Source organism: Cucurbita moschata, unplaced genomic scaffold (assembly GCF_002738365.1).
Source record: "Cucurbita moschata cultivar Rifu unplaced genomic scaffold, Cmos_1.0 Cmo_Scf00010, whole genome shotgun sequence".
NCBI classification, from domain to species: domain Eukaryota; kingdom Viridiplantae; phylum Streptophyta; class Magnoliopsida; order Cucurbitales; family Cucurbitaceae; genus Cucurbita; species Cucurbita moschata.
The window spans coordinates 72,238-88,716 of record NW_019268526.1 but is presented as its reverse complement, the minus strand read 5'-3'; the positions used below and the strand labels follow the sequence as shown (position 1 = coordinate 88,716).

The 16,479-nt window shown below is 38.2% G+C and overlaps 3 non-coding genes across 3 annotated transcripts; 2 read left to right on the top strand and 1 right to left on the bottom strand.

Annotated features, from left to right (window-relative positions):
* Nucleotides 1–11,094: 11,094 nt before the first annotated feature.
* Nucleotides 11,095–11,178, top strand: TRNAL-CAA. The gene has a single exon. It is a non-coding gene; the product is annotated as a tRNA-Leu (tRNA).
* A 2,372-nt stretch (nucleotides 11,179–13,550) lies between these two features.
* Nucleotides 13,551–13,634, top strand: TRNAL-UAA. Its single transcript has one exon. It is a non-coding gene; the product is annotated as a tRNA-Leu (tRNA).
* Nucleotides 13,635–15,057: 1,423 nt separating this feature from the next.
* TRNAN-GUU lies at nucleotides 15,058–15,131 on the bottom strand. Its single transcript has one exon. It is a non-coding gene; the product is annotated as a tRNA-Asn (tRNA).
* Between the last annotated feature and the right edge of the window lie 1,348 nt (nucleotides 15,132–16,479).

Here is a 16,479-nt window from a genome sequence, read left to right as displayed (position 1 = left end):
TTCTTCCCCATTTGCTTCCCCACTTCTTCACTAGACCCTATTACTTCTATTTTTTCGATAATGTTGGGTAAAAAAATATTTGTGGGTAAAGAAGATGGCCACTGTATCTAACAAAGTCACTATAATGAATGTCTCATTCCCATCATAGAAGGAGGGCTTGACCTCCATCCTTGTTGTAACAATACAAGCCCACCACTAGTAGATATTGTCAGCTTTCGTTTATTACGTATCACCGTCAGCCTCACGATTTTAAACCACATCTAATAGGGAGAGGTTTCAGACCCTTGTAAGAAATGCTTTTTCCCCTCTCCAATCGATGTGGAATCTCAGAATCAATCCCTTTTGAGGGCCCAACATCTCACTGACACATTAATCAATCCCTTTTGAGGGCCCAGAATCTCACTGACACATTGCTTGGTGACTATCTCTGATATCATTGGTAAAAGTTCAAGCCCAAGCAGACATTGTCCATTTTTTCCCATTACGTATTTTCATCAACTTCACAGTTTTAAAACACGTCTATTACGAAGAGGTTTATGCACCCTTATAAGGATTGTTTTATTCCTCTCTCCAACAACTAGTAGATATTGTCTATATTCGTCCGATATGTAGCTCCATCACCCTCACAGTATTAAAACGTATCTACTAGGGACACGTTTACACACCCTTATAAGGAATGCTTCATTCTCCTCAAACCAATGAAGGATCTCAGTAGATAATATCTACTAGTGTTGGAGGGCTTGGGTTGAAAGTATCATTAATTTACCAATGATAAGAACTTCATAGATTTGCACTTTTCAAAGTTAAGTCATGGAAGAAAAGTACCATTGTGGATATCAATTGAACTCACCAGAGTCATAAAGGTGTGAAAATATGAATTTTAAAACTTCAAATTTTGAGAATATATCAAAGTTCCAGTTAGTTCTATTACACGCCACATCACAAAACGTAGTTGATTGAAAAATTCTACTAGGGAGAAGAACAAACATCGTTATAACTTATGCTTCATTCCCATCACTAGAAGAAGAAGGGTGTGACAACCTCCGACCTTGTGGTTAACAGCCAACTGAGCTATTCCAGCCAATCATTTGTTACAATCCAAGCCCACCACTAATTGATATTGTCTGATTTCATTTGTTACGTATCGTTGTCAGCCTCACGATTTTAAACCGCATCTACTAGGGAAAGGTTTTCAGACCCTTGTAATAAATGTTTCTTTACCTCTCCAATCGACGTGTGATATACTTATAAAATCCTTCGGAGAGCCAACCCTTCTAAGGGCCAAGCGGCCTCACTGGCACATCGCCTAGTGACTAGCTCTGATATCATTTTTAAAAGTCCAAGCGCACTGCTAGCAAACATTGTCCATTTTAGCCCATTAGGTATTGCCATCAGCCTCACAGTTTACACACCCATATAAGGAATGCTTCATAACCTCTCAAACCAATACGGGATTGCACAATAAACAGTTAGGATGGTCAAGTGGTCTAAAGCGCCAGACTCAAGTTTTGGTCCTCATAAGAGGGCTTGGGTTGAAAGCATCATAAGTTTATCAAATGATAAGAACTCCGTACCATGCTGGATATCAATTGAACTCACTCGAACTTTTAAAAGTGTCAAAACATGATTTTTAAAAATTAAAAATTTTTAAGAATACCTTGAAGTTCGAGTTAGTTGTCTTAAATGCCACCTCAAAAACCAAAGTTGATTTAAAATTTCTACTAGGGAGAAGCACCAACACTGTTATAATGTATGCTTCAATCCCATCACTATAAGGAGGGTTTGAACCACCTTGTGGTTAACAACCACACGCTCTAACAACCTAAGCTATTCCAGCCAATCATTTGTTACATTCCAAGCCCACTTCTAGCAGACATTGTCCATTTTTGCCCATTAGGTATTATCATCGGCCTCACAGTTTTAAAACGCACCTATTAGGGAGAGGTTTTCGCACCCTTATTAGGATTGTCTCGTTCCTCTCTCTAATAGCTAGTAGATATTATCTATTTTAATCCGTTATGTATCGTCGTCAGCCTCACAGTTTTAAAACGCGTCTACTAGGGAGACGTTTACACACCCATATACGGAATGCTAAATTCCACTCTCAAACCAATCCTGGAATACATAATAAGTAGTCAAGATGGCCAAGTGGTCTAAGGCGCCAAACTCAAGTTTTGGTCCTCGTAAGAGGATAATATCTACTATGGCTTGGGTCGAAAGCATCATTATTTAGCTTGGGTTGAAAGCATCATTATTTATCAAATGATAAGGAACTTAAATATCAATTGAACTCTTACACGCTACTTCACAAAGCGAACTTGATTGAAAAATTTAGGGAGAAGCACCAACACCATTATAAGGTATGCATCATTATTTTTATCAAATGATAAGAACTTAAATATTAATTGAACTCACCATTCGGGTTAGTTCTCTTACACTTTACATCACAAAGCAAAGTTGATTGAAAAATTTAGAGAGAAGCACCAACCCCAACTGAGTTATTCCAGCCAATCATTTGTTACAATCCATCACCATTAGTTGATATTGTCTACTTTCATTCGTTATGTCTCATTATCTCCCACACGGTTTTAAACCGTATCTACTAGGGAGAGGTTTTTAGACCCTTATAAGAAATATTTCTTCACCTCTCTAATCAATGTGGGATCTCACTATCGACCCCTTCTGATGGTCAAGTGTCCTCACTGGCACATCGTCTAGTGACTAGCTTTGATATCATTTGTAAAAGTTCAAGCGTAATGCTAACAGACATTGTCCATTTTTTTCCATTAGGTATTGTCATCAACCTCATAGTTTTAAAACGCACCTATTAGGAAGAAGTTTTAGCACCCTTATTAGGATTGTTTCGTTCTTCTCTCCAACAGCTAGTAGATATTATCTATTTTAATCCGTTACGTATCGTCATCAGCCTCACAGTATTAAAACACGTCTACTAGGGAGACGTTTACACACCCATATACGGAATGCTAAATTCCCTCTCAAATCAATCTTGGAACGCATAGTAAGGAGTCAGGATGCTCATGTGGTCTAAGACACCAGACTCAAGTTCGTACTAGGAGAAGCACCAAACACAATTATAAGGTATGCTTCATTCTCATCACTAGAAAGAGGGCTTGAACCTCCAACATTGTGGTTTTAACAGTCACATACTCTAACCGACTAAGCTATTCCAACCAATCATCTCTTATAATCCAAGACCAGCATTAGTTAATATTGTCTACTTTCATTCGTTACGTATCGTTTGTCAAACACAACTCTCCGTGGGAAAAGCATTTGTTAATATTGTCTACTTTCGTTCGTTACGTATCGTTTGTAGAACACAATTCTATGTGGGATTTAGTCAATCCATTCCTAAAATTTCTCAACTTTTTCCCATAAATCATCTCCCTAAATTTATTCCTAAAATCCCGAAATCATTTTAATAAATTTATTCCTAAAATCCTAAATAGTTTTCCTAAATTAATTCCTAAAATCCTAAATCATTTTCCTAAATTAATTCCTAAAATCACCGAATCATTTTCCGAGTCCCTAAATCATTTTCCTAAATTTATTCTTAAATTCCTAAATCATTTTCTTAACGTAAATATAGTCACTCATACAATAAATATAGTCACTCATACAATGGTTGGGCTTAATCCTACTAGGTGATGATATTTTTAACTCGGTACTAGTCCTGATTCGCTGCACCACAATCATTTTCTTAACATAAATATAGTCACTCATACAATAAATATAGTCACTCATACCATGTTTGGGCTTAATCCTACTAGGTGATGATATTTTTAACTCGGTACTAGTCCTAATTCGCTGCACCACATCGAAAGTTGTTAGGCAAGGATTGAACTAAGTAGGGTGGAGGGTAGTTAGTCAATCTATTCCTAAAATTTCTCAACTTTTTCGGAATCTCTCAATCATTTTCCTAAATTTATCCCTAAAATCAGTAAATCATTTTCTTAAATTTATTCCTAAAATCCTAAATCATTTTCTTAACATAAATATAGTCACTCATACAATGGTTGGGCTTAACCTTACTAGTGATGATATTTTAACACTCCCCCTCGGTACTAGTCCTCATTCGTTGCACCAGAGCGAAAGCTGTTGGGCAAGTATTGAACTAAGTAGAGTGGAGGGTAGTTAGTCAATCTATTTCTAAAATTTCTCAACTTTTTCCAAATCTCTAAATCATTTTCTTAAATTTATTCCTAAAATTCCTAAATCATTTTCCAAAATTTATTCTTAAAATCCCTAAATCATTTTCCTAACTTTATTCCTAAAATCCTAAATCATTTTCTTAACATAAATATAGTCACTCATGCAATGGTTGGGCTTAACCCTATTGGGCTAATGATAATATTTTAACACTCCCCTCAGTACTAGTTCTCATTCGCTGCACCACAACGAAAGCTCTCATATGGGCAAGTATTCAGCTCTTTTGTAGACAAGTCTACCTCTTCCACATGCTTTGTTCTGCCATGAAACATCGAATTTTCTATTAGACAAATAACAGATTGGTTGTTGCATTGAAGTGGTATTGAATAGTCAACTTTCTAGTGCCACTCTTTCATCAGAAGTTTCAGCCATGTACATTTCTGAGCTGCTCCTGCCGCTGCTCTGTACTATGCTTCTCTAGTTGACAATGATATAATTGGTTGTCTTTTGTTACACCAATAAATTGTTGTTGAACTTGAGCTTGAACACATACCTGGTGCTTGATCTTCGAGTATCGTGATATTGATTAACATATCTCAAGGTCCATCGAGCCGCATTCAAATGAGACTTCTTTAGACTTCACATATACTGACTAAGGACTCCAACTTCATTTTCGAATCCATTTATTTGGTTCATGTAGATCTCTTGGTCCAACTCTCTATGCAAGAAAATATTCTTCATATCCATCTGCCAAAATTTTCAATCTTTATTTACAGCAAGTACTGAAGGAACTTGTACAATAATGATCTTTGTCACTGGACTAAATGTTTCATCATAGTCTAGTCCATATTGTTGAGAGAACCTTGGATCTACAGTCTGAGTTTTGTATCTCACGATTGATCCATCCGGGGTATACTTTATTTTGTAAATCCACTTGCAAAAGATAGATTTAACATCTCTTGATCTTGACACTAGTTCCCAAGTTTGATTTTGCTCTAGGGCTATAATTTCTTCATCCATCACTTTTTGCCAAACCGAGTTTTGTGACACATCCTTATATATCTCTGGCTTATTAACTTCGTCTTCTACAATAGTTGTGTTGGCATACTCTAGACATGGCTTTTGGATTATTTCTAATTATCTTAGTTTTTGAGGTGCCCTTTGTTCACTAGGTTCGCTTGGTTGAGTCACTTCTTGTTCACCAACACTAGCATCACTTGAATCTTTAGGCACATCAGCACTTTAGCAAATGTGTACCGTTTGTTCCACCATCTTCTGTGGAAGAATCTCTTCAGTTTTCTCTCCCGTCAGAAGAATTTCTTCAATTTGCTCAAGGCCTGGTAATACTTCCTTCTCTGAGGGCCACCCCTCTTCCATTGCACCACTTTGATTGTCAATCATGTGGTTTGGGTATCCTGAATCAATGATCAAATCATTCTCATAATCGATATGGTCTCCCATCATCGATATGAGTGCTAGCTCATCTTCTTCTATGGCATACAATACCTCTACATCTCATTCCTCCTCCATCTCCCTGTTGGAGGATGCTACATTGCTTTCGATAGATTTTTTCTTAGACCAACAATCTCTAGACATGTGGCCCTTCTTCCAGCAATTGTAGCGAATGCCTCCAAATCTCTTCCCATGAGAGTTATTGTTATCATTCTTCTAAGCTCTCCCTGGTTGTACAGTTCCTTGGTGACGTCTTCTTTTGTCACCATTGTATCCACGTTTGGTAGACGACTTATTATTGCTCCAATTTTCACTTGTGTAGAGTGCTTCTTCTTCACCCTTCAATGTGATGCCTCCTATTTGTTTAGCTATGGCTTCTTGGCTGGCTAACAAATTTTTGAACTCTACAAGTGATGGTTAAGTGGATCATTCTTGTACAGCAATAATAAAGCTTCTCTATTCTGGTCGCAATCCGTGGACTATAATCCTCTTCATTCAATATTCTACAATGGCAGACTTCGGGTCCAGTTCAGTAATTTCCCGATAGATCGACTTGACCTTGTGGAAGTACTGAGCAATCGTCATGCACGTTGTGAAATTGACAACAACTCATTCTCCAGAAGTTGTAGCCTGGTATCATTTTTCTTTGAGAACAACATCACAAACGTGTCGCATACTTCTTTTGGTGTCTTGTCATCCCAAATATGCTCTAACATCTCTTCTTCGATTATGGTCTTAAAAGAAAACATTGTTTTGCTTGATTCGGTTCTCCATTTGCGCAAGGCGCCGTTAGAATCATCCTCTAGCAGCGTAGTTTCACACCCGCCAACAATTTCCCAAAGATCATGTCCTTGTAAATAGGACATCATGCATGTTGCCCACGTGTTGTAGTTGTTGTTGTTGAGTTTTTTTTATTCCTCCAACGATTTGGAAATCACCCATCGTGTTGGCTATACCTCAGTAATACTAAACAAGCTCTTTTGACACAAGACTTGTAGAGTCACAAACTACTCACGACACAAAAGAAACTCACTCACTACTAATCTCAAGAAATCGTTTCTAATGTGGAAGATCAGGCAGAGTTGCAACCACAAAGCATACTAAGAATTCCAAGCGATCAGATAACCCACACTAACTTGGCTCTGATACCAGATTGTTGAACACAACTCTCTATAGGAAACACTCGCACACTTTATTAAGATCAATCGAGAAAAGATTTACAAAACACTCTGTAGACTACTACTTTGTATTGCTTGGGATTTATGAACTAAGTAGGGTTCGAACAACAGTACAAAATAAAATAAAATAGAATAAATAAATAATAATAAAATCGTAACTAATACCATCTCTCCACTAATATAACCTAAAAACAAAAAAAAAAAAAAAAAAAAAGGTAAATTTCCATGAGAGAGATGTTATTCGTGGGAAAGAAAAAAAAAACAGAATGAAAAAAAACTTCAGATTTGAGAAAAAGGAAAATGACCCTCACCCATAGAAAATGAAAATGGCCCTCACCCGTAGAAAACAAAAATGGCCTTCACCGGTAGGCGTAGATTTACGTGAAGAGGGGTGTGGTTGTAATGGTACACATTAAATCATTCCTTTTTGTTTATGCTAAATTTCATTCTAGGAAATCACAACCAATTATATCTAAAATCTTGACTTCACAATTATTTAGGTCAATATATTTGTATGAATTATGGTAAATCATTAGCCAAATTGGATTAAATTAGAAACTAATACTATCTATGAATGTAAATCAAGAATAAAAATAAAGAAAAATAAAGAAACAGGAAAGATTCGGAAAGAAAGATCCATTAGAATACAAGGAAGAAAAATACAGAGAATCCGAAATTGAAAGAAGAAAAAAAAAATATAGAAACATGAAAGATTTGGGGAAGAAGAATCCATTAGAATATAGAGAATAAAAATAGGCAGGAGAAAGGCCTATCAAAATCAAAAGAAAAAAAAAGGGAAAATACATAATACTATTACAACAAAATAAAACAAAAAAAAATTAAGAGTAAGAACTGATTAAAAATTGGCCAATAATAAATGTGAAAGATTTGGAAGTAAGAGAAAATATTTCTGAACACAAATTAAAAGATAAGGGAGGTACATGTACACAAAAAGAAAATGGAAGATCAGATTAAATATCAATAAGAAAATGAAAGATCAGAAATATCATAAGGCAACAAATATTAAAAGATAAGGAGAGTACATAAAGAAAATGAAAGGTCAAATTAAATATCAAATGGCAAGAAAGCACTGTCACTTAAAATAATTCCATCAAATTCTTAAGATGGTAATACTAGAAAATGAAATCTTAATAAAAATAGAGTTATATATATATATATAGATGTATGTTATAACCGTTTCCAAGACTTTACTCATGCAAAGTCTTTAATGCTCGCATGAAGTCTAGCACATGAACCATTGTAAGAGTTAGAAAGTTGAACGTGAAATTGATATCATGGATTCATATAGGTTGACTTGAATACAAAAGACAAAATCAAATTTTCATTAAGGATAAATTGATAACACCCGTCTAAGCTAATCAGGTAAGTGAACTTACTATAGGATAGGCCTAAAATTGTATGAATTATGATGATGTATGAACTATGTCGTACGATGTCATATGATAGTATGTGATGATGTATGAGTTATGACGATGTATGAGTTGTATTGTATGATGTCGTACACTAGTATATGATAATGTACGAGTGTATGATAATGTACGAGTTATGATGCTTGATGTGTGCATAGTATATATATATTTCGATGAATGACGTATTTGATATGCTTGATGCACTTTATGGCAATATGATGAGTATGATGATTGCGTGATGTTTTACCTTAATATGATGAGTATGATGATTGCGTGATGTTTTACCTTAATATGATGATGTTTTTCCATATTGAGCATGTTATATGATGATGAGTGCCATATTGCATCATGTCATTAGATCGACCTAGGACAACTCTAAGAGCATGAAAATGATATTAATACAAATATTCATTTGTATGTATTACCTAGATTAACAAAGAGATGAGACTAGAAGGTTGTGTCAGAAGAGACATTATGATGGATTTAGAGGGACCTCATGCATATTGTATAATCATAAGCATAGGGCTACTTCTCCTAGAGATGATGAGTGCGGATGCGCATAGTACAATGATGAGTGCGAATGTGCACGAGCGTAAATGCGCACAGATGAGGGTATTCATGAGGTGCATGACACTATGGGGTTTCGCTGACCTCCAGACGTCGCTATAGATTAGCTTGACTAGAGGGACTAAGGGTGTGCGAGTGCTCTAGAGAGATTCACACTCCCACGTGTGAATCGTGTGTAAGGAAGTACTACACATCCAATTTGTCCTAGACTCGAGGCACCCCTTAAGATGATTAGAGATAGGTCCTTAAATCATGATTGCATGTGTTGCATTTGCATGGCCCCCTATAGTGGGGCCAATTACTGAGTATTTTTTGAAATACTCAGGCCGTGTGCCACATCATTTTTCAAGTAAAGACAAGGTGCACTTGTACGGAGGATGGCGGTATCACGAGTAGAGACTGTGACACTGCATAGGGTAGACTCATATTTAAATTCCTAGTTTAAGTTAGAATTTACATTTCATTGTTTTAAATTATTTTGTATTTGTTTTTATTTTCTTTAAATTTAAGTATTTCATATTTAAACACAACCATGACTCTATTTTCTAGACAAGAAGTTGTTTTAAACATTTTTCGAAGTTTACATTATAAATGATGTCCATGTAAGAGTTATAAGCATGAGACATTAATAGAGACTCTGAGTATGTGGAAATTTAGGGTCGTTACAGGGGTAGAGGGGTATTTATACTAGATGATAGTCAATCTATTCAAAATTTCTCAACGTTTTTTACTAAAATACCTAAATCATTTGACTAAATTTATTCCTAAAATCAATAATTTTCTTAACAGAAATATAGTCACTCATACAGTGGTTGGGCTTAACCATATTGGGACCCTTCTAAGTCAATCATTTTCTTTACAGAAATATAGTCACTCATACAATGGTTGGGCTTAACCCTATTGGGACCCCTTCTGAGTGCGTTCATTCTTGCCCAGTAGGTATTGCCATGAGCCTCATAGTTTTAAAACGCGCCTATTAGGAAGTGGGCTTAACCTTATTGGGACCCCTTCTGAGTCAATCATTTTCTTAACAGAAATATAGTCACTCGTACAATAGAGACTCTGAGTATTCTTGCCCAGTAGGTATTGCCATGAGCCTCACAGTTTTAAAACGCGCCTATTAGGAAGTGGGCTTAACCCTATTGGGACCCCTTCTGAGTCAATCATTTTCTTAACAGAAATATAGTCACTCGTACAATAGAGACTCTGAGTATGTGGAAATTTAGGGTCGTTACACGGGTGGAGGGGTATTTATACTAGATGATAGTCAATCTATTCCTAAAATTTCTCAACGTTTTTTACTAAAATACCTAAATCATTTGACTAAATTTATTCCTAAAATCAATAATTTTTTTAACAGAAATATAGTCACTCATACTTGGGCTTAACCCTATTGGGACCCCTTCTGAGTCAATCATTTTCTTAACAGAAATATAGTCACTCATACTTGGGCTTAACCCTATTGGGACCCCTTCTGAGTGCGTTCATTCTTGCCTAGTAGGTATTGCCATGAGCCTCGCAGTACCCTATTGGGACCCCTTCTGAGTGCGTTCATTCTTGCCCAGTAGGTATTGCCATGAGCCTCATAGTTTTAAAACGCGCCTATTAGGGAGTGGGCTTAACCCTATTGGGACCCCTTCTTAGTCAATCGTTTTCTTAAATGAAACTCTATTGGGCTTAATCCTATTGGGATCATTTTCTTAAATGAAATATAGTCACTCATACAATGGTTGGGATTGACAACAACCACACGCTCTAACCAACTGAGCTATTCCAGCCAATCATTTGTTACAATCCAAGACTACCGTTAGTTGATATTGTCTGTTTTCGTTCGTTACGTCTCGGTATCTCTCTCACGGTTTTAAATTGAATCTACTATGGATAGGTTTTCAGACACTTGCAAGAAATGTTTCTTCACCTCTCTAATCGATGTGGGGTCTCACTATCGACCCCTTCCGAGTGCCAAGCGTCCTCACCGGCACATCGCCTATTGACTAGCTGTGATTTCATTTGTAAAAGTCCAAACCCATTGCCAGCAGACATTGTTCATTCTTTTCCAGTAGGTATTGTCATGAGTCTCACAGTTTTAAAACGCGCCTATTAGGGAGAGGTTTTCGCACCCTTATTAGGATTGTTTCGTTCCTCTCTCCAACAGCCAGTAGATATTATCAATTTTAATCCGTTACGTATTGTCATCAGCCTAACAGTTTTAAAACGCATCTACTTGGGAGACGTTTACACACCCATATACGGAATAATAAATTCCCCTCTCAAACCAATTCAGAAACGCACAATTAGTAGTCAGGATGGCCGAGTGGTCTAAGGCGCCAGACTCAAGTTCTGGTCCTCGTAAGAGGGCGTGGGTTCAAATCCCACTTCTGACATCCTTCCAAGTTATTGTTAGGTAAAAATCGTGCCAAAGTGGATAATATCTACTACCACCACCATTATGGGCTTGTGTCGAACTTTTCAACATTAAGAAATGGAACGTCGTTCCGGGGTGGATATCAATTGTGAACTCACCACTCCTTTTTAAAAGTGTGTCAAAACAGGATTGTTTAGTTAGTTCTCGTACACGAGACCATCACAAATCGATGTTGATTGAAAATTTATACGAGAGAGAAGCACCAAACACAATTATCAGGCATGCTTCATTCACACACAACCCTAGAAGGAGGGCCTCTAACCAACTGAGCTATTCCACTCAATCATTTGTTACAATCTAAGACCACCGTTAGTTGATATTGTCTGATTTCATTCGTTACGTCTCAGTATCTCCCTCGTAGTTTTAAACCGAATCTACTATTGATAGGTTTTCAGACCCTTGCAAGAAATGTTTCTTCACCTCTCTAATCGATGTGGGATCTCACTATCGACCCCTTCTGAGTGCCAAGCGTCCTCATTGGCACATCGCCTAGTGACTATCTCTGATTTCATTTGTAAAAGTCCAAACCCACTGCTAGCAGACATTGTTCATTCTTGCCAAGTAGGTATTGCCGTGAGCCTCACAGTTTTGAAATGCGCCTATTAGGGAGAGGTTTATACACCCTTATTAGGATTGTTTCGTTCCTTTATCCAACAGCGAGTACATATTATGTATTTTAATCCATTACGTATCGTCGTCAGCCAAACAGTTTTAAAACGCGTCTACTTGGGAGACGTTTACAAACCCATATACGGAATGATAAATTCCCCTCTCAAACAAATTCAGAAATGCACAATTAGTAGTCACGATGGCCGAGTGGTCTAAGGCGCGACTCAAGTTCTGGTCCTCAGGGCGTGGGTTCAAATCCCACTTCTGACATCCATCCATGGTTATTGTTAGGCAAAACTCGTGCCAAAGTGGATAATATCTACTACCACCATTATGGGCTTGTGTCAAACTTTTCAATGCTAAGAAATGGAACTCGTTCCGTGGTGGATATCAATTGTGAACTCACCCCTGCTTTTTAAAAGTGTAAAAACATGATTGTTTAGTTAGTTCTCGTACACGGGACCATCACAAATCGAGAAGCACCAAACACAATTATAAGGCATGCTTCATTCACACAAAACATCGCTAGAAGGAGGGCCTAAGCTTCATTCACACAAAACATCGCTAGAAGGAGGGCCTAAGCCTCTTCATTCACACAAAACATCGCTAGAAGGAGGGCCTAAGCCTCTTCATTCACACAAAACATCGCTAGAAGGAGGGCCTAAGCTTCATTCACACAAAACATCGCTAGAAGGAGGGCCTAAACCTCTTCATTCACACAAAACATCGCTAGAAGGAGGGCCTAAACCTCTTCATTCACACAAAACATCGCTAGAAGGAGGGCCTAAACCTCTTCATTCACACAAAACATCGCTAGAAGGAGGGCCTAAACCTCTTCATTCACACAAAACATCGCTAGAAGGAGGGCCTAAGCTTCATTCACACAAAACATCGCTAGAAGGAGGGCCTAAGCTTCATTCACACAAAACATCGCTAGAAGGAGGGCCTAAACCTCTTCATTCACACAAAACATCGCTAGAAGGAGGGCCTAAACCTCTTCATTCACACAAAACATCGCTAGAAGGAGGGCCTAAACCTCTTCATTCACACAAAACATCGCTAGAAGGAGGGCCTAAACCTCCAACCTTGTGGTTAACAGCCAACCTCTTCATTCACACAAAACATCGCTAGAAGGAGGGCCTAAACCTCCAACCTTGTGGTTAACAGCCACACGCTCTAACCAACTGAGCTATTCCAACCAATCATTTGTTACAATCCAAGACCACCATTAGTTGATATTGTCTACTTTCGTTCGTTACGTCACGGTATCTCCCTCACGGTTTTAAACCGAATCTACTATTGATATGTTTTTCAGACCCTTGCAAGAAATGTTTCTTCACCTCTCTAATCGATGTGGAATCTCACTATCGACCCCTTCTGAGTGCCAAGCGTTCTCATTGGCACATCGCCTAGTAACTAGCTCTGATTTCATTTGTAAAAGTCAAAGCCCACAACTAGCAGACATTGTTCATTCTTGTCCAGTAGGTATTGCCATGAGCCTCACAATTTTAAAACGCACCTATTAGAGAGAGGTTTTCGAACCCTTATTAGGATTGTTTGGTTCCTCTCACCAACAGCCAGTAGATATTATCTATTTTAATCTGTTACGTATCGTCGTCAGCCTCATAGTTTTAAAACGCGTCTACTTGGGAGACGTTTACACACCCATATATGGAATGATAAATTCACCTCTAAAACCAATCCAGGAACACACAATTAGTAGTCAGGATGGCTGAGTGGTTTAAGGCGTTAGACTTAAGTTCTGGTCCTCGTAAGAGGGCGTGGGTTCAAATCCCACTTTTGACATCCATCCATATTATTGTTTTAGGCAAAACTCGTGCCAAAGTGTATAATATCTACTACCATCTGGGCTTGTTGTCGAACTTTTAAACGCTAAGAAATGGAACTCTTTTAAAAGTGTCAAAACATGATTGTTAGTTCAAGTACACGAGACCATCACAAATCGATGTTGATTGAAAGTCTGTACCAGGGAGGAGTAGCATCAAACACAATTATAAGGCATGCTTCATTCACACATCCCTAGAAGGAGGGCCTAAACCTCCGACCTAGTGGTTAACAGCCACACGCTCTAACCAACTGAGCTATTCCAGCCAATCATTTGTTACAATCCAAGACCACCGTTAGTTGATATTGTCTGCTTTCATTCGTTACATCTCAGTATATCCCTCACAGTTTTAAACCGAATCTACTATGGATAGGTTTTTAGACCCTTGCAAGAAATGTTTCTTCACCTCTCTAATCGATGTGGGATCTCACTATCGACCCCTTCTGAGTGCCAAGCGTCCTCACTGGCACATCACCTAGTGACTAGCTCTGATTTAATTCGTAAAAGTCCAAACCCACTGCCAGCAGACATTGTCATTCTTTCCCAGTAGGTATTGCCAGAGCCTCACAGTTTTAAAATGCGCCTATTACGGAGAGGTTTTCGCACCCTTATTAGGATTGTTTCCTTCCTCTCTCCAACAACCAGTAGATATTATCTATTTTAATCCGTTACGTATCGTCGTCTTCTTACAGTTTTAAAACGCGTCTACTTGGGAGACGTTTACACACCCATATACGGAATGATAAATTCCCCTCTCAAACCAATCCAGAAACGAACAACTGGTCCTCGTAAGAGGGGCGTGGGTTCAAATCCAACTTTTGACATCCATCCATGTTATTGGTTAGGAAAAACTCGTGCCAAAGTGGATAATATCTACTACCACAGTTTTAAAACGCGCCTATGGAGATGTTTTCGCACCCTTATTAGGATTTTTTCGTTCCACTCTCCAACAGCCAGTAGATATTATCTATTTTAATCCGTATCGTCGTCAGCCTCACAGTTTTAAAACGAGTCTACTTTGGAGACATTTACACACCCATATACGGAATGATAAATTCCCCTCCTAAACAAATCTAGGAATTCATAGGTTCAAAATCCCACTTCTAACAAAATCCATCGATGGTTATTGTTAGGCAAAACTCGTGCCAAAGTGGATAATATCTACTACCACCATTATGGGAAACTTTTCAACGCTAAGAAATGGAACTCGTTCCGTGGTGGATATCAATTGTGAACTCACCACTGCTTTTGAAAAGTGTTAAAACATGATTGTGTAGTTAGTTCTCGTACACGAGACCATCATAAATCGATGTTGATTGAAACTTTGTACTAGGGAGGAGAAGCACCAAACACAATTATAAGGCATGATTCATTCACACACATCGCTAGAAGGAGGGCTTGAACCTCTGACCTTGTGGTTAACAGCCACACGCTCTAACCAACTGAGCTATTCCAGCCAATCATTTGTTACAATCCAAGACCACCGTTAGTTGATATTTTCTGCTTTCGTTCGTTACGTCTCGGTATCACCCTCACGGTTTTAAACCGAATATACTATGGATAGGTTTTCAGACCCTTGCAAGAAATGTTTCTTCACCTCTCTAATCGATGTGGGATCTCACTATCGACCCCTTCTGAGTGCCCAGATTTCTCACTGGCACATCGCCTAGTAACTAGCTCTGATTTCATTTGTAAAAGTCCAAGTCCTCTACTAGCAGCTATTGTCCATTTTTGCCCATTAGGCACTGCCATCAGCCTCAGTTTTAAAATGCCCCTACCAGGGAAAGGTTCTTGCACCCTCATTAGGATTGTTTCGTTCGTCTCTCCAACAATTAATAGACAATTTAAGTGGGGCCTCCATTGGCGTCCTCGTAGGGTTACTGTCTGCCAGCCCTGCTGTTTCCAGTAGCTTCTTTGCGTACACACCTTGACAGATGGTGATGCCGATAGTACTCTGCTGCACTTCGATGCCGAGGTAGTAGTTGAGCGCGCCGAGGTCGCTCATTTTGAAGGCTTTCACATTTCCCTCTTTAATCTTCCAAGAACTTTCATGTTGCCTCCAGTGATTATGAGATCATCGACGTACACTTCCACGATCAGCCACTGCTCGCCTTGGTCGCGCGTCTACATCCCATGCTTAGTGGCTGAGTTACCTTCGTCATTGAGTGAAAAAATCAGCCTCAACAGTAAACGACATCATAAAGTGAGAGTGATTTTCTTCTTAGTCCGATCTTATGCAATACTCATCGCATAGGATGCCCCCACTCACATGTCTCCACATGTACAATTTAGTGATCACATTGTTTATCTCATATATAAAAGTGGACCGCATCCATAGTATCCTCAGAATAAGGTACTCAGCTTTATCCCTATACTATACATCATTTTGACTATATACTTGAACTTGATCCACTCTTTATGTCTCTACATATAGTTCAAGTAATCATACTATAGCCAGAGTGTTCTTAGTTTATTGGATTTAGATTAATGATCGTAAAATTCACTTTATTCAATAACAATCTTTGCTGAATAAACATCAATAATAACTTTATTGAAAATAGAATATGTTTTTATTTACAAACTATGAGTTTTAGGACATAAAACCCAACAAACAAATGGTTTTGTGTTTGGGCCATAATTTCTGGGCAGATTGGAGTGGGCTACAGATTGAGCTTGGAATTTGGGGGCTGAGGATGGAGCCGTGGGTTTGAAACATGAATCCGAATCCGAATAACTGGCTCGTCAACTTATCTTCTTCACCCGAATACAGATCGAAAATCCTTGCGATTCCCTTCTCTTTTTCCC